Here is a 23,036-nt window from a genome sequence, read left to right as displayed (position 1 = left end):
ATTTCTCTGTGTTGACACACTAGTAGGTGGTCCAGTGTCTTTGGATCGTGTTTGTCGAGGTTGTGCTATTAAGATGGCTGGACGGACTTTGGAGTTCGATTTTGTTGTTCTTGACATGACGGGTTTTGACGTCATTCTTGGGATGGATTGGTTGTCATTTTTCCGGGCTACGATCGATTGCTTCCTTGGGAGGGTGTTTGTTTGCACTTCCAAGGGAGATTGTTTCCATTCTGTGGGAGATCAGAGCGATTCGCACCCGACAATGGTTTTCAGCATTGGTGACTAGAGTCACTACAGATCCTACTTGGCTAGTTTGCTAGTTGACGAGGATAGCAGTTTACGCCGTGTTCTTCCGGCAGTTGTTGAGGAGTTTGTTGATGTCTTTCCAGAGGAAATGATAGAGTTACCTCTTTTAAGGGAAGTAGTTTTTGCCATTGATGTCATTCCCAGCACGGCACCCATCTCTATGGCACCGTACCGTATGACACCGGCAGAGCTTGATGAGTTGAAGGGTCAGTTGGATGATTTGAAAGCTAAGGGCTTTATTCGTCCTAGTGCTTCACCATGGGGAGCACCGGTTCTTTTTGCGAAGAAAAAGGATGGGTCTTTGAGACTTTGCATCGATTATCGCAAGTTGAATCAAGCTACGATCAAGAACAGGTATCCTTTGCCTTGGATCGATGACTTGTTTGATCAGTTGAAGGGAGCGACATGCTTTTCGAAGATTGATTTGAGGTCGGGCTACTATCAGTTAAGGGTTAAGGATGAGGATATATCCAAGACTGCTTTTCGTACACGGTATGGCCATTATGAGTTTCTGGTGATGCCATTTGGTTTGAGCAATGCTCCAGCAGTTTTCGTGGACTTGATGAACCGTGTATTCAGTGACTATCTTGATAAGTTTGTGATGGTGTTCGTTAATTACATTCTCGTATACTCAGCTTCAAGGGAAGAGCATGAGTATCACTTGAGAGCAGTTTTGCAGATCCTTAGGGATAACCAATTGTATACCAACTTCGAGAAATGCGAATTTTGGCTACCGGAGGTGAAGTTTCTTGGACACGTCGTGTCAGGGGGCGGTGTTATTGTGGATCCGTCAAAGATTGAGTCTGTAATGGATTGGGAGCGGCCGAAGACAATGTTTGAGATTCGGAGCTTTTTTGGCCTAGCCGGCTATTACAGGAGATTTGTTCAGGATTTCTCTCGTCTAGCGGCACCAATGACTCGACTTACTCACAAGGGAGTCAAGTTCATATGGAATGAGGCTTGTGATTTTGCTTTTCAGGAGTTAAAGGTCAGGTTGACATCAGCTCCAGTTTTGATCATACTTGAACGTGGTTTGGGTTATGTGATCTATTGTGATGCTTCACGGGAAGGTTTGGGTTGTGTTCTGATGCAGACTGAACGGGTGGTAGCTTATGGGTCTCGACAGTTGAAGACTCACGAGTTGAACTATCCGACACATGATTTGGAGTTGGTAGTAGTTATCTTTGCCCTTAATGGGTGGAGACTCTATTTGTATAGGGAGAAGTTTGAAGTTTTCTCTGATCATAAGAGTCTCAAATATCTCTGCTCTCAGAAGGATTTGAATTTGAGACAGTGCAGATGGGTTGAGTTCGTGGAGGACTATGATTTTGTGTTGCAGTATCATCCGGGGAAAGCCAATGTGGTGGCTGATGCATTGAGTAAGAAGTCACGAGGTACTCTTGCTAGCATTTCCACTCACAGATGGAAGATGCTAGAAGAGCTTGCAGATCTTGGTTTGCAGTTGTATGAGGATGTTTCAACTGCTGTTTTATTTAGCCTTGTGGCTCAACTGGCTCTTGTTAGCAGAGTTATTGAGGCACAGCAGGAGGATGGGGAGATGAAGTCCATCCACGATCAGATTTCAGGCGGCGAGAATGTAGAGGGTTGGACTTTGCATTCAGACAGTGGTCTCAGGTACAGAGGGAGGATGTTTGTCCCTTTATCTTGTCGTGATGATGTTCTTTGGGATTTTCACCATTCTCGACTCGTAGTTCATCCAGGTGGTACGAAGATGTATTACAATTTGCGGAGACAGTTTTGGTGGAAGGGTATGAAACGAGATATTTCTCAGTTCGTGGCTAAATGCCTTACTTGTCAGCAAGTGAAGGCAGAGCATCAGAGACCGGCAGGTTTGTTGCAATAACTACCAGTGGCAGAGTGGAAGTGGGAGTACATCACTATGGATTTCGTGACGGGACTTCTGAGATCCAAGGCAGGGAATGATGCCGTTTGGGTCATTGTTGATAGATTGACTAAGACGGCTCACTTTCTGCCTATCGCAGTGATGGATGATGCAGAAAGACTTAGTGGACTGTATGTGGGGTAGATTGTCAAGCTTCACGGGGTTCCAGTATCCATTGTTTTGGATAGGGATCCCAGGTTCACGTCTCATTTTTGGCAGAGTTTTCAAGAGACTCTTGACACAGGGCTTCACTTTAGCACGGCATTCCATCCTCAGACTGATGGTCAGTCAGAGCGTACCATTCAGATATTAGAGGATATGCTACGGGCTTGCATTTTGGATTTTGGGGGTAGTTGGGAAGACTACTTACCCTTGGTTGAGTTTGCCTACAACAACAGTTACCAGACCAGTATTGGCATGGCACCTTTTGAGGCGTTGTATGGTAAACCTTGCAGATCTCCAGTTTGTTGGACCGAGGTAGGTGATACAGTCGCCTTGGGTCCCAACATTGTTATTGAGACTACAGAGAAGATCAAGTTGATTCGTCAGCGGTTGGCTACAGCTCAGAGCAGACAGAAGAGTTATGCTGATAAGAGGAGGAGATCCTTGTCTTTTGAGGTAGGGGACCATGTCTTTCTCAAGATTTCTCCGCGGAAGGGACTTCTGAGATTTAAACAGACAGGCAAGTTGTCTCCTAGGTTCATTGGGCCATTTCAGATTTTGGAGCACGTCGGTGAAGTTGCTTATCGTTTGGCATTACCGCCAGACCTGGATAGAGTTCACGACGTCTTTCATGTATCTATGTTGAGGAAGTATGAGACGGATCCATCGCATGTTTTACAGTGGACTGATGTTGTTGTTGATGAGGATGTGACCTACGAGGAGGGTCCAGTCCAGATTCTTGATTCACGGGAGCAGGTTTTGAGGACCAAGACCATCCCATTGGTTAAAGTTTTGTGGAGACATCATGGTGTTGAGGAGGTTACCTGGGAGCTCGAGCAGGAGGTTCGCTCTCGGTATCCCCAGTTGTTCTTTCTTTCAGGTACAGCTCGATTTCGGGGATCAAATCCATTTAAGGAGGGTAGGTTGTAATGACCTAGACTTTTTCCTCCTTTTTCATTTTTGGTGATTTTCTTTTTTTCGTCTTTTACTCGTTTATCATTTTTTCTCGCTTAACCTCACTTCGGGTGTTCGGATTTGATTCCGGTTTTTCATGCATTCATGATACTTGATTTTCATGACATTGGTATTTTCACTTTTGTTGAAAAGCATGCTAGTTGCTTTTATTTTTCATAAAAGGCATGAATGCTTACTTTAGTGTAATTATTCATGACTATTGGGATTTTAGTGTAATTATGCAAAATTATTATTTTTCGTTTGAGAGACCTTTTTCCAATTTATTTTACAAGATATTTTGAAAAAAGACCATTTTGCAATTTTTGGAAAGTGTGACAAGTGTCACACTCTCATGGAGCCATTTGTTGGCATTTAGGTGAAGAGACTTGGCACCATGACCTCTTGACATTTGGTGGGTGGAGATTTATCCATGTGTTGGCCTTAGATTGGTGCACATGTAAACATTGGATTGTTGACAAGTGTAAGCTTAGGATTAAGTCTTGGAAGAGGCATTGGATTGTTGACAAGTGTAAGTTTAGGATTAAGTCTTGGAAGAGGCATTGGATTAGTGATAAGTGTAAGGCCATGATGTAGTCTTGCATTACGTATGTGTGAGAGGTAGTGCAAGAGCACATAGTGAGTGGAGGATCTCTAGCCCTTCCACTCACCATTTTTACACTTTACTTCTTTATTTCATTATCTCACATGAACCCTAACAAATCCACCATTGGAGGAAAGCTTAGTTCATAGCTTACCCCTTTAATTTGGCTCACTTCCATACACCTTAGACTAAAAATCTTGGGAGAGAAAAGTTTCCTCCCATTTTCCTCTTCAAGAACCCTAAACTTGTTTTCCATTTTGTGCTTGGTAGCTTGGATTATAGAGATACAATTCTCTATTGAGGTAGGGGTGGTAGTATGTTTATTTTCTAAGGGTTTTGAAATCCTTTGGGGTTTAATATATATTGTATACATGCTTTTAGAATTGTAGTATTGCATACTATAGGAAATCCTTATGATTGACTTAGGATTTCATTGATTAAGCATGTATGTTGTGTATATATCTTGAGTAGGATTGTTGAAGTTGTATAGAATTCTTAATGATTTGAATTACTATGCTATTGTGATGGAAATCCTACATTCTAGTGTATTACTATTGATAATCATGGTTGTTTTAGAAGCTATTTGCTAAAATGCAAACATTTAGTATATATGGCTTATTGTTGAGGCATGCTTAAATTGATAAGTTAATGATATTATTTTGTGCATAATATCATGTTAAGAACTTGTCATCTATCATGTTATTTTAGACTTGGAACCCTAAGACATGGTTTGTATAGTTTCAAAGTACTTGTGCATGGAAGGTGGGTTATATGCCTTCTTATCTATATATAAGTTTTGAACTTGATATATACTTTGGATTCTCTTGGGACATGGTTACTAATAACATGGCTAGAGTTTGGCTCTAGTGCGGGAGGTATGAGTTCTGCCCAATCAAGAGAGTGCGCACTTAGGGTGGTCTTCCCTGCGGGTTAATGCCTGTAATAACCGTTGAGGTCTCGGCAGAATTTCGAGCTTAGGTGTCCAAGGATTCTACTTTTTTTTTATTTATTTCGCATTCATTTCCAAGTTGACAATCAATGCTATTTGTAACTTGTAAATTTTGTTATATGCGGTTTGATGTTGCTAAGTACATCCATTTTGATAGTGTGTTGCTAAGAAACATTTAAGTTAGCTTAAGATGATCCCTTAGAACACCTTGAACATAGACGTTAAGTGGAATGCTCCCTTGTATTCGTCTATATTAATCTTGCAATGATATTGAAACTTTAGGGTATACGCATATGCTTCTCCTACGAGTAACTTGATTTCTCACCCTAGTGGTTTGGGTTATTTTTCAGGTAAAGAGACCATGTTCTTGGATGCTCATCATCCTTAGAAGATTTTGAGTTATTTGAAGCATTTTTGTATATTGACATGCACTTGTTTAGCATGCCTTCCTTTTTGGATGTTAATTTTGTATACCATGGATGTATGGTATTGTAAAAGCTAAAATGGCTTCCTTGATGTGTTATGTATATCTAAGAACACTTTAGGATGTCTATTTTGTATGTATAACTTGAGGCCAAGTGCCATATACATTTATATCACATGTATGCTAGTTTAATCCCATAGTTGTTTTATGAAATGATAAGAATTCGAGGTTTGACAGGTTGTATTTTGTATATGACATGTTATGTGACCATGAGCTATTGGAACACATTTCTCATTTTACATATGTGTGCATGTTCACTTTGGCACACAACACCATTGTTGAAGAAATGAACACTCAGAGTAGCATTCATTTACATATTTTTGTTAAATGAGACCTCAAGGGAATTTTTGGTATTTCACTTTAAAAATAAATGTTGGTCTTGGTATGGTTGGCCAGAAAACATGATTTTAAGGGGAGTTGCTTCACAACTTTTTTCCAAACAAGTCCCAGAAAGTCCTCAAAATGGCATTTCAAGGTCACATTTCAGTTGCAGCTACAGGAGTTCGAGCGCTCTAAATGGGAGTTCGAGCGCTCAAAGTTTGGGCAGAAAGTTTTGGCCTCGGGCAGGTACTGTTCGAGCACTTGAAGTCCTAAGTTCGAGCGCTCAAAGTACTGTTCACAGAGTGTTTTTGTGTCTTGGTTCAGCACTGCATCTCCAACTTCAAATTGTCATATCTTCCTCGTTTTAACTCCAAATTGGTCCGTTCTTGAGTCTAAATTGACCACATCGAAATAAGCTTTCCAATGGTACCAATTAGAGTTTCAGATTCCTTTGTTAGCTCAAGTCATTCAAGTTTTAATAGAGGGGTGTCAGTTTTTGGCTCGAACCGGGATAGGGTTTTTCTTCCATCAACTTCAAGACTTGATATCTTTGCCGTCCGGACTCCGAATCAACTGATTCTGGAGTCTAAATTTATTAATTTGTCATTGTCTTTCCAACAGTGTGCTTGGTAGTACTGACTTTTTAGGATGGAAATGACCATTTTACCCTTGGGTTTCTTTTATCCACTTTTGAGATCTTATTTCCACATTTATTTTCTTTGGGTTCCATCATCTCATTGAGGGTCTCTTTGGTGTCCTAGAAACATGTTGTGTCCCTAGGAATTTCATTCCATCTTTTGCTTCCGTAATTTGGATCCGTTATCGGGTCATCTTCCGGTTCATCACTGACGCACGGGGTTGAAAAACCTTGGGCCGTCACACCTCCAACCATCATATCCATTTATGCATCACAATGCATATACGCTCCCTAACCGTCGATCCTGAGACTTAAGCTCATATCGAGGTACCATAACAATATATTTAAAATCCATCCTGTATCCTTGCAATGCCGTTCAACTAGTCGTTGCCATGACATTACAATTAATAGGACTTAACTTTTAGTTAATCTAATTCTTAATCCCGAGTAGGTAGGTTTTGGTATTTTGAAACCAAACCGTCCCTAGTATACCACCGTCCCATACCTGTGTATACTATCCAACCATCCAGCAGTTGATAAAATAGACACTCAAGGTAAATATCAACTAAATCCATACTTCCAACAATTGATACTAATAGTGATAATGAAAGTATCAAAATAGAATTATAGTATATTCATAAACATACTCAATTTATAGTGTTTCATAAAATCCGGTATAGTGCTAAGTTTAAATCTTAATAGCATTCAACATCCAGCAGTTGATATTATAGGCAACTAAGATAACCATCAACTACATCCATCCTTCTAGCAATTGATACTAGCAATGGTAAGATAAGCATCAACAACATAACCACAGTTTATATATAAATACGCTTAGTTTAGGTTGTTTTACAAAATCCAATTAGTGCTAAGTTTAAGACTTAATATCATTTAACCCTAACACATCCTAGACAAGTATAATTCAGATACATGCTCACAATATAGAGTTAAACATGTTCCAATTATATCATCCATCTCAAAAGATTATTAATGCAGAGAGAGTTAAACATTACTAGCTTCACAAATTTAAACACGGTGTAACTACCTGATTAAGCCCCCATTGTCCGAGCTATTCTAAGTAAGTAGACTTAATTAACACCACATCTGGAGCTTTAATCTAACCATATACATCAATTAGACCTTCCATATTCAATCTTGCACTCAACTAAAAACTCCAGAATCAACTACTGCATGCAAAAACTGACTGGAGAACAAAGAAAAATGAAAATTCACCAAGGAGATGTCTCCCAAAATGTGGAGCCGCCTCCTTTAGGCCTTGGAGCCGGCTCCCACACTTGGGAGCCGCCTCCACATCAAAGGGAGCCGGCTCTCTCCAAGGGAGCCCTCTCTGCCTCATCTCTTCGTCTTCCCTCTTCTTCAGATGCCTTCTGCAACTTCTCTGCCCTATGCTATGGTTTCCAGAAGTTATAACTCAATCCTAGTAGGTTCCCAGTCCATGTTTAAGTCATTAATACATTCCATACATAGGTTTAAAAAGAGAATTAAGCAAGCAAATAACATGTTTTAGTAGGTTTAACAAGCAAGCAAACATACTGTGATAATCCAAGTTTTAACATAAACAGATAACGTTTTATTGATTAAATCAATCCTAGAATTATTTAGGAATGCAAAGAACACGAAGCCTAAGGGAGAGAGTAAGGATAGGACTTGCCTTACACCGACATCCGTCTCAATTCTCCAGTGAATCCTTTGTTTGTTCTCTGTTTTCTCCCTACCGTCTCCAAAACTTCTCTCAACCTTACTATGTCGTAATTTTATTCTAAAACCCTAGGTAGACATTAGGTGAATATTTATAGGCCACACTAATCCTAGGCTTTCTTAAACCCTAACTGGATTTACTCGGCCCATAAAATAATCTAGGTTTATATCAATGGCGGCTGTGAACTATAAACCTAACATATGCAACCAATCCTACAGTCACGTTAAAACTAATTAAATTTAATTAAATAAGTTCATACCATTAAAGCAATAATTAAAACAACTAACTACAACAAAACAATTTAAATAACAATTAAATAATTAATACAATTAAAGCAAAAAATAAAACAATTAAATAAATTAACTACAACTAAATAAATTAAATAAACATATACACACTTAAACAATAAAAATGAAATTTAAATAATAAAGAAATTATTTAAACAATAAAGAAAATACCAGGACTATCATTTTTTTGAAATTAGGGGTATTACAATAATCCAGTAACCATCCTAACCAGTATAAATTAATCATCTACAAGTAATCCTCTATAAGTCATTCAACTTATTTAGCTGACCTAACTTGAATATAAGTAGGACTTAATATTTTAGTTAATCCATTCCCTTATACAAAATAGGTAGGACTTAACTGATAAGTTAATCTGTCCCTAGAGTGCCACCAACCCATACTGGTGCACTACATCCACACAATCCAATAATCGATGTAACAAATAAAATAATACATCAATTAATCCAAAAACTAACATAATAATAGAATTTCATGCTATCACAAAATAGGAATAACTTATAAGCTTCTTCAAGCTTCCTACATCTTGTATCCTACATAAACTGAATCTTAAATATGCTGATATTTATTTTATAACCAAGTAAGCATTCTCCATATACAATTCATGCTACATATTTAATCTTAATTGCTTAGAACAAAATAAAGATTAAATCCATTCATTCATTCCTCAAAGAATTCAAATAGCATGCATTATTATATTCAAGTTTGTTTAGAATTTGTTTAAACTCATACCTAGTCCTTATTTAATGATTAGGACCCCTCAAAATCAATTAATTTAACACGGTTTATGAAACGTCCCTAGGTAAGGCTCTAGCTTTTATCCTAATCGCTCGAGTTTCCTGTTTCAGGCTCGAGCTTCCTGCTTCAGGTTCGAGCTTCCTGTCCATGGCTCGAGTTTTTCACCTATGGCTCGAGCTTTTCTTTTCAGGATCAAGCTTTTCATTTATTGCTCGAGCTTTGCCCCCAAGGCTCGAGCACTGTAACAGCGAATCAAGCACTGTTAAGCGAATCTATCCAGAATTTCTACTGTGAACTCAATCTTTATTGTTTAAGGATTACTAGGCATGTTTCTATATTCCATCAATCCACCGATATGAAAATTACATCATTTAAAACATATAAAAATTCATAAAGAAACCAGATCAAATCCATGAGCTTAACAATTCTTATAACAAAAATAAATATGAACCAAATTCATAAAACCTATGTTCTAATCCAATTAAACATGCATAATTATTTATTTTTATGTATTTAAGAATCCTGAAATCTTTTAGGCATGTATAGAAACACAGATCTAAGCGAGAGAGATAGAAGAAGAACTTGCCTTAAACTTTCGGATCGAAAGTTAAACTTCTTCTTCCTTGATTTTCTTTTCTAAAGATTATTCTCCTCCTTCCTTCCTCTTCCTCCTTTTCTCTCTAACTCTCTCTCTCTCTAAATTATATTACGTGATATATTTTAACCCCTTTTTTCAACCTATAGTTATTTATTTATAGGCTAAATAATAACCCTATTCCTTTCTCAATTCAAGTCAACTTAATAAAGAAAATAAAAATGAAAATATTGAAAAGTTAACTTAAAATATGCTACGTATATAATCTATGTATATCCTTATTAAATAAATAAAATATATACATCAGATTATTTAATAACACTTAAGTTACCATAATATTAAGAGGTAACTTAAAACATAATACGTATAAAATCTATGTATATCCTTATTATATAAATATATAAAATATATACATCAGATTAAATATTAATACTAAAGTTACCATAAAAGTAATTAATAAATTACTTTCCCTTTTATATATGTATATACATATATATCTATATATATACATATACAACTATCCATGGGTAATTATCCATACCCATCAAACCTCCTATCCAAGTAGTCCATGTGACCTAATTGGTTGGCTCATTACTACTAGCCATAACCATAAAATAAAATAAAACAAAACATTTAATACTTTAATTTACAATTAATCAAACACATCTTTTAAGCACACAATCAAATGAACAAATAATACAAATAACACCTGGACAAATTGTCAATTAATCAAGTAACACTTAATTCAATTAAACACATAAGCAATTAGTCAAATAATCAATTAAACAATTAAAAACATAATTACAAAAAATAAATAAATACCGAGCCTATCCTTTTAAAATTAGGAGTATTACAGTGCTATACGATGTAGAGACAAGAGATTTAAAAAAACAAAAATCTATCATTTAAATGACTCAAATAACCCCTATATAAATCACATAGAATTATATTTTAAGGGTATATATATATCCCAAAAATATGGGGATTAGCTTTCCAATATATATATTTATTTATATATATACACTTGGATGAAAACATTTGAAAAAAAATCTATTAACTGAAAATATGATTTTTGTGGTGCACTCCATGAAGGACATTATTGTCATTTTAAAAAATTACATTTAAATTTTAAATTAATATTACACTCTAAAGGAATTTTTGTCAATTTGCAATAAGTTAACGGTTCTGTCACGAAAAAGGGGCAACATGATAATTTTTATTAGTTCTGGAGGTTTTTGTTAATTGAGGGGGTTATTTGTCGTTTTTGGAAATAATAGGGGGATTTTGTGATTTCAGCCTTCTGTTTTATCAATAGTTCAATACCAAGTACTATATATATATATATATATATATATATATATATATATATATTAATTATTGTGTGCTAACTTGCTCACTGCATGATGCATTAAACATGTGTAGATTTACAATGTTTCAATCATGTTTTACCGCGACGCATTTCTTGTTGATATTGAGAATGAAAATGGCAAAAGAGTTCTGAAACTTGGCTTAATGGAGAGCAGCAAAATGTGGAAAGGAGTTGATACATTGATCTTTAATACATGGCACTGGTGGCTTCACATAGGAAGGAAACAACCCTAAGAAAAATCATCACTTAATTCATATTATGTTTTGTTAACTTCATTTTCTACAACTGCTAAATAAGCTAAGGTACTCCAATATTTGTATCTGCTGCAGATGGGATTTGATTGAAGAAGGGAATGCAACATACAATGACATGAATCGCTTGATTGCCTATAAAAAAGCATTGACAACATGGGCCAAATTGGTAGACACCTTGGTAGATCCTACAAAAACCAAAGTCTTCTTCCAAGGCGTTTCCCCTGACCATGCTAAGTAAGTCCTGCATTCATGTGTGTGTGTATGTCTCCGTTGTTTTGACGTAAAATATTTTTTTAAAAAAATATTTTTCTTTTTCAAGTAAAATATTCTTTTATTTTTATTTTTACTTGTCGGTGTTTGACAAAGGTTTACGTTGAGGTTGAGATCAAGTCCATCAGGCGGGGCATGTAAACTAACTTACATAAAATTTATGAATAACTATTTTTATTAAATTTTAATATATATATATTTTTTTCGTAAATATTTTATGACAACCAAACACCTTTCCATTTAAACAAATAAAACCTTCTTGCTATTTCCATTTAATCAAATGGATCCTAATAAGTGAATCATTATATATATATATATATATATATATATATATATATACACACATACAGAGTGACAGACTCAGAAAATTTTGTGAGGGGGGGCGGCTTTTTAATTTGTGGGTACAAAATTATATGATGGATTCATTTTTGTAATTTTAATAGGGTTTTTTTCATAAATTTTAAAAATTTTAAAGTATAAAATGAAAAAAAAAAAATCAGTGGGGCAAATTATAATTCTAGTAGGGGCATCTTCATAAATTATCAAAATTTGATGTATAAAATGCTAAAAAAAGAATCCAGTGGGGGCAAATTGTAATTTTAGGGGGGGGGGGGGCATTTTCATAAATTTTTTAAAAATTAGAGTATAAAATGAAAATATTAAAAATCCAAGGGGGGCATCTGCCCCCCCCCCCCCCCCGGTCACCTGCTGGGTCCGTGCCTGTAATAACCCGGATTTTCACGGATAATTTTTTTTCCGCTGTCTTTTCCTTTTTGGGTTCGATTTTTCATCACTTGATGTCATCTCGAGTGCTCTGGAATGATTTCCGAGACTCTTTTCCTTGGATTAACAACTTCCTTCGGGATTGTGTCATTTCCATATTTTATTTTTCCAAACACTATTCACATTGTGTCTTTTTCTCGTCTATTCTTTTTCCTTTCACAACCTCACTTTTTGTGCTCAGATTTGATTCCGGTTTTGCATGCATTCAAGATATTTGATTTTCATGATGTGGTATTTTTACTATTCTAGAAAAGCCTATTGATTGCTTACTTCCTTCATAAAAGGGCATTAATGCATACTTTAGTGTAATTCTTCTTAACTTGTGGGGTTTAAGTGTAATTAAATAAAGTAATTATTTTTCATCTTGTGGACCATTTTGCAATTAAATTTGGAAGATATTTTCGAAAAGGACCTTTTTACAATTTTTGAAAAATGTGACAAGTGTCACACTCTCATTGGTCCACTTGTTGACATTTGTGTGGAAACACTTTGATGTATTGGATGATGACATTTGGAAGGTGAGGATTCACCCACTTGTTGGCCTAGGATTGGTGCACTTGTTGGCTTGGATGGTTGACAAGTGTAGGTGTGGGATTAAGCCTAGGAAGGAGCCATGGATTGGTGACATGTGTAGGTTCACAATTTAGTCTTGCAAATATCTTTGGGCATTTTGGGATTATGACTTTAAAGGAGGGTTTTTGTGCAATTGACCATAGATGTGTGTGTTGACCATGGAGTAGGATCACATAGTGAGTGGAGGATTTCTATTTCCTCCACTCACACATTTTCACATTTCATCTCTTTCTTTTTCACCACAAAACCCTAGCCTCCATGGATGAAGCTTGAAGCTTTAGGCATTAACCTTGATCTTTGAGACCCTTCCACTTACTTTAGACTATAAAGTTTGGAATACTTTTTGTTCCCCTCATCCTCCTCTTCAAAACACTTGAGGGATCTAGCCTAACTCATAGTTTTTCTTTGGTATCTAGGGATTTAATTCTCTAGTGAGGTATTGATCTATTATTTTGAAGTATTTTTATGCTATTATTGAGTGTTTTACATGCATAGAAGAGAATGACTTGTATTCTGTCCTTAAACTATTTTAACTTGAAATAAATCTTGTCAAATTAAAAATATAACATGAAAATATAATCAATTAGCTTCTATTTAGTTTTGGTTTCATGTAATTTGGATTTAAAATGAATTAGTTATGAATTTTTGAAGTTGCAAGCTAGTAGCTGGAAATTTAAATCTTTTCTAATCCAGTCTGGAAAGGAATTTTTATATAGATCTGTGTTGCTTTAATTATCTTGAAATTTTTACTGAAACTTTGTCCATGGATTTTACACTACTCAGAATTTTTTCACGATTTTAGATCATTTTAAATTTTTTTTTAAAATCCGAGACTATCTGCTGTCCATGTTTTTATTGCAGCTGGAAAACATATTTTTAAATGATTTATTTCACTAACCTTTTGACATTGGATCATGGCTTAAATTTTCACTTTTACACTCTCATATGTTTTCTTCCAAAATAAATTAGGTTTGCCCAATTTGGATGTCAAATGAATTTTTCATGAATTTTCAAAGTTGGAAGCTACAGGCTGAAAATGTGTTTTCTGGGCCGAATTTGTTTCAAAGTTGTGAGTCAAAAATATTTCAATTGGGAAAATATTTTGTTAAACTAAATTGATATTATCAAATTTTAGTGTTTAAGCTTTCATTGGGCTTTGGAGTCATTCAATTTGGATTATAATTGAATTTTTTATGAATTTCCCAAGTTGAAGGTAACAAGCTGAAATATCTGTCTTGCGGACCAAAAATTTAGGCCGATGCCAAGGCTAATCTATGTTCCACCACCTCCCATTATTCAAGGCAATCAAGGTGCCGATGTTGCACCTCCAATTGTTAATCCTTCCCTTTTTTTAAGAGATCACTATATGCCTAATGAATACAATGCACCCAAATGCATTCAATTGCCACCATTTAGAGCACACCACTATGAAATCAAATCACAAACCATTCAAATGCTTCCTAACTATCATGGACTTCCAAGTGAAGAACCTTATAAGCATTTGGATGAGTTTCTTGAAGTATGTTCCATCGTGAGATACACGGACATGTCGGAAGAGGTCTTAAGGCTTAAACTTTTTCCATTCACCCTTAAAGACAAGGCAAAATATTAGTTTATCTTAGACCTTTTTCAGGAACTTCTTGGGCAGAAATGCAACAAGAGTTCTTGAAGAAGTACTATCTGGTTTCTAAAACCAATGCCATGAGAACCTCAATTCAAGAGTTTTCACACGGGGATGGGGAAACGTTCCATGAGGCATGGGAAAGATTCAATGAATTTCTTAGGAAGTGTCCACATCATGACATGCCCAAATGGCAATAAGTTCAATATTTTTTTGAGAGCTTATTGGACAATTACAAGGGCATGGTTGATGCTTCCATGGGTGGCTCTTACATTGATAGGCATGAGGATGACGTGTGGCGTCTTTATGAGAGCATGAGTGAAAATTCTTTGCATCGAACTTTATCTTCTAAGAATGATAGGAATTCAAGTGGAAGGAAAAGTGTTGGCTTTCATCAAGTCGACCATTCCAATGAAGTAACCGCCGAGATGAAATCCTTATCTCAAAGGTTTGATCAATTCTTGATCAACCAAAGCTCGGCAAATCAAGTATCTTCCATCCCTAACCATTCATATCATGCATCTAATGAGACATGTATGACTTGTTCAAGTGTTTTACATTCTACATCCAATTGTCCCCATGGACATGTGCAAAGTGAGCATCATGAACAAGTCAATGCAACTTTTGTGAATCAAGGGAACAATCCTTATGGCAATCATTATAATCCTAGTTGGAGGAATCACCTGAATTTCTCTTGGAAAAACCAAGGGGAAGGCTCAAACCCTCCCCAAGGTGGTTTCCAAGGGAAGTATGTTCCATCTCCAATGCAAAGCCAAGGTTCCCAAGGATATAGAGCATTCCAATCACAAGGAAACCAATTCTTTAATTCTCATTTTCCTAATCAACTATCATATTCTCAAGGAAATGCTAGGAGTCCCGCTTTTGAAGAGAAAGTCTTGACCGCTCTAGGCACTTTAGAGGCTAACACTCAATTGCTTCATTCTCATTCTCAATCGATTGCTAAGCTAGAAACCCAAGTAGGGCAAATATCTAGTACCTTGAATGCTAGAGAAAAAGGGAAAATGCCTTTGAATGCCCCACAAAAGCAACAATGTGTTGTGGAGACTCATTCCTCATCGGAAGGTCACACAATAGAGCATGTCAACGCGGTGACTACCTTGAGAAGTGGGAAGATTGTTGACAACCAAGTGGGTATGTCCAATGAAGAGAGTGAACCGGTGTAACCACAAGTTGACACCCGTCCTGTTTCTTATCATATTCCTCCTTCATTGCATATGCATGATTTTTCAAATGAGAATACCTTGAAAAATAATTTGAAAAGTGATTTTGAAAAGAAAAATATGCAAAATGATTTCAAAACTTCTTGTGTTGAAGAGACTTCAAAGAAAATGTCTGAAAAGGTTTTTGAGCCAAGAGCTCCATTCCTGGATGCCTTAAAAGGATCCATTTCAAATGACAAGCAAAAGGCCAAAGCAAATAAAATTATTATGTGTTTAGGCAAGTGAAAGTTAATCTTCCACTTTCGGATGCAATTAAGAAAATTCTGGCTCATGCCAAGTTCTTAAAAGACTTATGCACCTAAAAGAGGAAGAAGAAAAGCCAAACACCTGGGAAAGTGGTCTTAACCTAGCAAGAAAGCTCAATTTTGCAGCATAACACTCTTCCGAAGTTTAAGGACCCCGGTTCACCTACCACTTCATGCATCATTGGAGATCATATCATTAATCGGGCTCTTCTTGACCTATGAGCAAGTGTTAACCTTCTTCCATACTCGGTATATGTCAAATTAGGCTTAGGAGACTTGAAACCAACATCGGTGGTTTTGCAACTTGCCGACCGATCCATCAAAAAGCCTAGGTGTATCATTGAGGACGTATTGATTAAGATTGATAAATTCTTCTTCCCCGTTGATTTCATTGTCATTGACACGGAACCAGTCCCAAATCCTAAGAGCCAAATTCCCGTTATCCTTGGCCGTCCTTTTCGCGAATGCCAACATTAATTGTAGGACTGGGATAATGAAGATCTCATTTAGCCACATGAAGATGAAGTTGAATATCTTCAATCCAACCCCCAATTCATTTGACAAGTATGAAGAAGTGAATGTTGTAGAGGAATGTCATAACCATGAATATGAAGGAATAGAGTCTTTGCTTGAAACTAAAATTCCAAAAAGCTCATCTTCAACCTTAAAACCAAAGAAAGTTGTTTCAAAGTCTTGTTTTGAAATGGCGTGGAAGCCCAAAGATCATTGTGACCAAGGACCGAAAACTTCTTTTGAGCTTAATCCAACAAGTTCCTTAAAGAACCATTTGTTGGGTGGAGTTCGAAGCACTTATCACCCCATTAAGAAGGGGATGCACTACAAGATGTTTGATCCGGGCTAAAAGAGTCCAACATCTTGCTAGAGATGTTAAAGACTAGTAAGACATTTCGTAGGGTGTCAAAACCCTATTCCTCCCTCATTTCTATCTTTAATTTCATTTCTTACGAAGTCTAGATATTGGCTTTGGGTTCATATGCATTGCTAGGAACTGTGACTAGGATTGCATACACTTTTATGTTGAAATTGAGCATTTTGCATAAATTCGATTGATCTCAAAATGAGTTCGATTGATCGAACTTCCCACCTGCATCAAACTTGCATCCAAATCACTTTTTGTCCAATCGTTCGAACAAAACCTGCATATTTTAGCTCTCTGTCCCATCATTCGAACTTGTTCCTAGATCGATCTTTAGTTCTTCAATCGATCCAACTTTATCTTGGATCGATCTGCAGTTCCAACACTTAGAAAAATTTTGAACCTGCATCCACCTGCATCCAAAAGCCTCTCTGTCTCATCGATCGAACATTTCTTCAAATCTTTGCATTCTCGATCGATCGAAAGTTTTCTGAGATCGATCTTGGAGAAATCGATCTTTGTTCTTTGATTTTCAACTTTTACTTTGTTTTAACTTTGTTTTAAATTCTTAATTTAAAAAATTCAAAAAATATATATATATATATATTTTATTTTTATTGTCATTTTTATTTTTATTTTCCAAAAAATAAATAAATAAATAAAATTAAATAAAAATAAAATAAAAAATAAAAAATATATATAATATATATATAAATAATATAAATAAATAAATATTTTTCAAAAATCCTAAAAATATTTTTACTCTTATTTATTTATTTTTATTTTTATTTTTCAAAAATCCTAAAAATATTTTGTCACTTAAGAGGAGAGATCGATGTCAGTTCGATCGATTTGAGGATTCAGTTCGATCGATCGAACTGGCAAGGGAATGTTTTTAAAAATCGATTTAGGGTCATTCGATCGATTTCACAAGAATCGATCTCAAACCCTCGTTTCACCCTTCGCCGCTGCATACAACTCTTTTCCATCTCCGGTGAAACTCCGATGACCATCCCAAGCGTCAAATCTCTCTCTCTCTTCTCGGATCTAGGATCTCATCTTCATCTCACCTTCTCTCTCGATTGCGGTAAGATCCGAGACCTCATCTCTTTGATTCAAGCTCTAATTTCATGAATCCATGCTCTAATTGTTAGATCTAAGGTGTTTTGAATCTTGCCATTGATGACGATTTGAAGTTTTGTATGTGTGTGTATATATATGTGTATATATGTTTTACATGTTTTTTATTTTTGATTTGATTTTGGGGGTTATGGGCTTAACCAAGTGACCAAATATATTTAATTTGTTGTGTAGATGGGCCCACAACCATGTTCGTGAAGGCCCCGTGCCATCCACGTCACAGATCTGTGACTTTTCGAGTTTCACCTCACAGTTCAATCGATCGAACTTTTTATTCGATCGATCTGTAACAGATCAATCCCACTTATTCTCGATTGATTGAACTTGAATCAATCTCACATTTTTGTGATCAATCGAACTTCACAGATATACTTCCCACATTTCATACACCATCTCTTATGTTTCATGCTATCTCATACATGCCCAATGCTTGTGTTTTCCACATTGGATGCATTCCATACTTAAACTGTCTAGCATGCTTCATATCATGTCACGCATTCCTTGTCACTTGCCTAGATTCATGTTCCTTATCTATTTTGTCTATCCTATTTGACATACATGATTCTATCAACTGTACTTTAATTCTTTATATAGGCACTAACTTCCTTTTTGCAAGTTTTCCTTTTATTTTTGCAGGCCATGGCTAGGGTCAAAACTGTAGCTCGCGGACACTATCACCATAGGGCCAGGCAGAGTTTGGATGACGAGGCAGGTCCATCTTACGCCCAGGACCCCATTCAGGAGGAGCCAGCAAAGCCCACTCCACCTCAGTCTCTAGTTGACAGTCGACTACAGTCTTTAGCTGACAGTCGACTACAGTCTTCAGCTGAGGCATCCTATTCATAGGCTGATGCTGAGGCTGAGCACATACCATCTCCATCACCATCACCACCGCTAGCTCAGCTAGCCCAGCACTTAGATCGGCCATTACGCAGATACTCACACCTTCAGGTGGTGCACGAGTCAGTCTTTGACATCGACTACTTCTCCCGGTCTATTCTTACCAGAGCAGCATATGATTATATAGACCGGAGGGGCATCTCAGCCATACTAGCCCCTGTCAAATACCAAGTATACCCAAGGTTGGTCCGGATGTTCTTCTAGAACCTCCGACCTGCCCCGAGTAACCTGGCAGAGCTACGGACAACCATCGATGGCCACCCTATTAGTATCACGGTGGACACTCTTTTCAGATTCAGCCGTTGTCCACACGTCTGCCCTCTTGATCTCAATGATACCTATCCTACTCTTTGGAGGCCCACATATGCAGACATGGTCATTTTACTCATAGGTCACTATGCCAGTGGCGAGACTTTCACCACCCAGACTTATCTGCAAGAACACCTGTGGTTTTTCGATTCGGTGCTATATCGAAATATTTTTATGGCCGGCCACAAGACACAGAGGCGCGGTGACTATCTTACAGCTTTATACGCCTTCTATGAAGGGCACTGGTTGTCCATTCCTGTGCTCATCTGAGCGTGATCATGAAGTTGTATGTTGACCATATTAGCAAGACGAAGCCAAAAAGGGCTAAGTATCTCCCATTCGGCCATCTCATCACACCGATTCTGAGAGACCAGCGCTATCCCTTCAAGCCATAGGAGCATACTGAGTTCGGGGCCTGTTCATTCAAGAAGAAGGATTGGGATAAGAGCTACAACGCTCTTATCAAGAGTCTGCAGGACTACACTGCCGAAGCAGCTGAGGAGTTAGAGTTAGAGGGGATGGAGCAGGCAGCAGCAGCAGCGTAGGCGGCGGATGATATACTAGTCGATCCATCTGCCATGTACATGGATATTGACTTGCAGTAGCCTGCAGAGGACCAGGAGCATCACTCTCTGGCTGGGTCGCCCATTCATGACGAGGAGCAGGCTCAGGATCACCATTCTCCAGCTCCAGCGGTACCTGAGGCTCCAGCACAGACACCCGGCTTTGGAGAGCGACTCCAGGCTTTGGAGGATGCTGTAGTATCTATCCGTGCCGATACGGTCTCTATCCGAGAGGATGCTGTTTCCATCTTTCCGTACCGATGTCATGGTTGCGTTGCGAGACTTATCTCGAGATATCCGCGGAGCACGCCCTGCCCGTCCTACCTCCTCTTCCTGATCTCTCTATCCCTTTACTCCTGTCGTTTTATATATCTATGATACATTATTACTGTTACTCTATTTTTCCAGCCAGTCTGTTGGCCCTAATACTGTGCTATGATGTATATTATTTCTATTCATACATATTATATGTTGGATGTCATAGCTTGTATTGATATATTTGTTTGTGATTGACTCCATCAGGTGTATCCCAGTGACTTTAGTGAGAGAAAGTACTACCCAAATTTTCAGGACCACAATTAATCCCAAGTTTGGGGGGCTATGCCACCTACTTTGGATACTTCTGTTCCGGCTATTCTTTACTATAGTTGCACTGGTATACTCTTTCCTTTTATTCTCTTTGCATATTAAGGACACTGTGCCATTTAAGTTTGGGGGTAATAGTGTGATTTGCAGTGTTTGCTTTAAATTTAAAATTTTGAGCATGACTTGTGTATTTGAGGGATTTTCTATGATTGGTTCATAACTAGCTATGATTTTGATCTTTTGAGGACTATATTTCTTAAAATTTAAAAATTGTTTAACTTGAGAGTCCAATACTCCTTGTATGCCTTCTGAATACCATTTAGGAGTAAATTTTTCGAAAGATTAATATCTTGCTTGCACTTGTGGTCTACATCATCCTGATTTTGTGATTGTTTTGAGATTCAATCTAGTATTCGACACTAGCACAGGCGCACACTAGCATTCATAAGTGGGGTACATGCTTTGTTGATTATGAATTGGTTATATCCCAATTGGGCTAGTCGTGCATTGAAAGCTTTCATTCTTGATAAAGGTGGATAACAAACCCTTTTCATTGAGTTGCTGAGATTTTAGCCTTATCAAGCACTGAATTTCTCGTGCCGAAAGGTGGAGGACCCAAACTCTAGGTTACTAATTGAAAAAAAAAAAAAAAAAAAAAAAAAAAAAAAAGTAATAAAAAAGTGAGGACCTCTCCCGAAAGGTGAGAAATGGGAAATGATTAGATGGAGGTTATTTTGATTTATAGCCTAGTTGATTTGAGCTTGTCAGTCCTTAGGGGTGTTAAAACGCTTAATGCCTTAAGGCTGTCTGGTTTGGGAGTCATTGACCTAACGCTCGACCTCATGGATTACTAGAAAGCTTAATAGATCAACACATTGCACTATGCTTCTATCTTTGATCCTATAAAGGAAAAAAAAAAAAAAAAAATCGAGTGAAAAGAATACGCACACCTAGAACAATAAAGCTTTAGTAAAAGGTCCACTTTTTGTCTTGATGATCGGTACTAGATTTGTGTGCTAGTTTGAGGGTAAGGGTATGATCATTTCTTTAGTTGGCTAAGATAGCAACATATTTGATGCCAGTCTACTCAAAAAGGATTCTAGAGTTGTTTTGATTTGCATGATCATTTTCTTGATGTGTGGAGAACCATACTTGTTTGCTTAATGTTGAGATTTTGGGAGATTACTTGGAAATGTTTGAAAAATTGCATACTTGAGGTAGTTTTCTCCCAATGCTTGTTTGCAATATTGGTGCCTCTTTTGAAAGAATGAGCTTAATGTTTGTGGGTATCATTTCTGGAAACCCTCACGAGACTTCACTCATCCACTAGGGGTAACCTAGGGGTTTAAAAGGCTTGTTGCACACGCTAAATGCAATCGTGTGCCCTATGAAAGTGGCGTTATCCATTTATTGCTTTTTAGTTCATAGTTAATTAGTTGTTCATTTCATTCCTTTACTTCATAGTTCACTGCTAGGGACTGTCAATATTTAAGTTTGAGGGTGTGATGAGCACTGAAAAATGCCTATTTAAACCTCTTAAGCTTAGGTATTCTAAAACTTTTATCTATCTTATTTTCCCGCTTTGTACTAATTTTATGTTATTTCCATTTTTAGGCATTTATCCCTAAAATAAGCTAACTCAGCCAAATAAGAGCAGAAATGAAGCAATTCTGGGATGAATTAAAGAAAGGAGCAAAGTAGAGCAAAAGGAAACAAATGGTGGAATTTCAGCAACTTCGATCGATCTCAAGAAAAGTTCAATCGATCCAACTTTTATCGATCTCAGCACTTCAGGATGGATCTGAGCCATGTTTGTCCCTGCCTAAAGATCTCAAAGTTTGATCGATCCAACTTGATTCTCTGATCGATCCAACTTTCTTGTCCTTATTCACATGCTAGATCTTATCCAATTGTACCACCCTACCAACCACTTTTGTCCTTTTCCTAAAAATATTTTCAAAATATCTCAGATTTGTTTTTATCTAAAAAGACGTCGCTATAGAGGATCGATCTAGCTTCAATTCGATAGATCTCAACCATGTTCGATCAATCTCACCACAAGTTCGATCGATCGAATTTCCCAAATCCCGAGAAAATCTGAATTCTAGCTCATTAAAGGTTGTCTCATATCCAATCATTGGATGAATATTGGTGTACGAGCCCAGCTCATTTGGGGTGATATTTGACCTACCTATATAAGGAATATGAGCCACTTTTTGAGGGAGGAGACTAGAGACTTTTGATACACTTGAGAGGCATAATATTGATATTCTTAGTGAAGAAAAAAAGAAAGGAAGAGGCTAGAGACACAAGCTTGGAGTTCTTTCATTAACTAAGAAGAGGAGCAATCTACCATGGAGTTAGCCCTTGAGGGTTGGAGGACACCATCCATGAGTGGCTAGACATCCTCTTGGGGCTAGAGTTAACCCTAAGCATGCTTTCTACGTCTTGATTTACGTATTTTTGAGGGGATTTGTATTGTGATACATGTTTTGACACTTTTATATAGATAGATCTTGTTTATTCAATGATTTATAAGGTTTTATGCTTCCAATTAATCATTTCATTCTATGCATTTGTCTATGTATGCTAGAATAGATGTTCATGTGTTTGTCTCCATTTCTTGTGTTA

At 37.1% G+C, this 23,036-nt stretch overlaps 1 pseudogene; it reads right to left on the bottom strand.

Moving 5' to 3' along the window:
• Positions 1-14,630: 14,630 nt before the first annotated feature.
• LOC132315188 (small nucleolar RNA R71) lies at positions 14,631-14,729 on the bottom strand (annotated as a pseudogene).
• Positions 14,730-23,036: the final 8,307 nt, after the last annotated feature.

This window comes from Cornus florida, unplaced genomic scaffold (assembly GCF_030987335.1).
Source record: "Cornus florida cultivar Cherokee Brave unplaced genomic scaffold, ASM3098733v1 CherokeeBrave_3.0.0_Hap2_Chr06, whole genome shotgun sequence".
Taxonomy (NCBI): Eukaryota; Viridiplantae; Streptophyta; class Magnoliopsida; order Cornales; family Cornaceae; genus Cornus; species Cornus florida.
This window is presented reverse-complemented; position numbering and strand designations above follow the sequence as displayed.